We start from the raw sequence: 413 nt of genomic DNA, 5'->3' as shown, positions 1-413 counted from the left end.
GGGTTGGAGGTTATGATGGGGGTTGGAGGATGTGGGTTGGAGGTTATGATGGGGGTTGGAGGATGTGGGTTGGAGGTTATGATGGAGGTTGGAGGATGGAGGTTATGATGGGGGTTGGAGGATGGGGTTTGGAGGTTATGATGGAGGTTGGAGGATCGGGTTTGGAGGTTATGATGGAGGTTGGAGGTTATGATGGAGGTTGGATGATGTGGGATGGAGGTTATGATGGAGGTTGGAGGTTATGATGGAGGTTGGATGATGTGGGATGGAGGTTATGATGGAGGTTGGAGGTTATGATGGAGGTTGGAGGATGGAGGTTGGAGGATGGAGGTTGGAGGATGGGGGTTATGATGGAGGTTGGAGGATGGGGGTTGGAGGTTATGATGGAGGATGAGGGTTGGAGGATGGAGGTT

General features: G+C 52.1%; 1 protein-coding gene across 1 annotated transcript in view; it reads right to left on the bottom strand.

Annotated features, from left to right (window-relative positions):
- EXOC3L2 (exocyst complex component 3 like 2) overlaps window positions 1–413 on the bottom strand; it is a gene marked incomplete at its 5' end in the record, with an annotated part of 5,817 nt that overhangs the window by 1,707 nt on the left and 3,697 nt on the right. The gene's annotated exons all lie outside the window — the stretch shown is intronic.

Source organism: Nanorana parkeri, unplaced genomic scaffold (assembly GCF_000935625.1).
Source record: "Nanorana parkeri isolate BGI_ZX_2015 unplaced genomic scaffold, ASM93562v1 scaffold4903, whole genome shotgun sequence".
Classification (NCBI taxonomy): domain Eukaryota; kingdom Metazoa; phylum Chordata; class Amphibia; order Anura; family Dicroglossidae; genus Nanorana; species Nanorana parkeri.
Note: the sequence above shows the minus strand (reverse complement) of the source record. Positions and strands in the feature narration are given on the sequence as shown.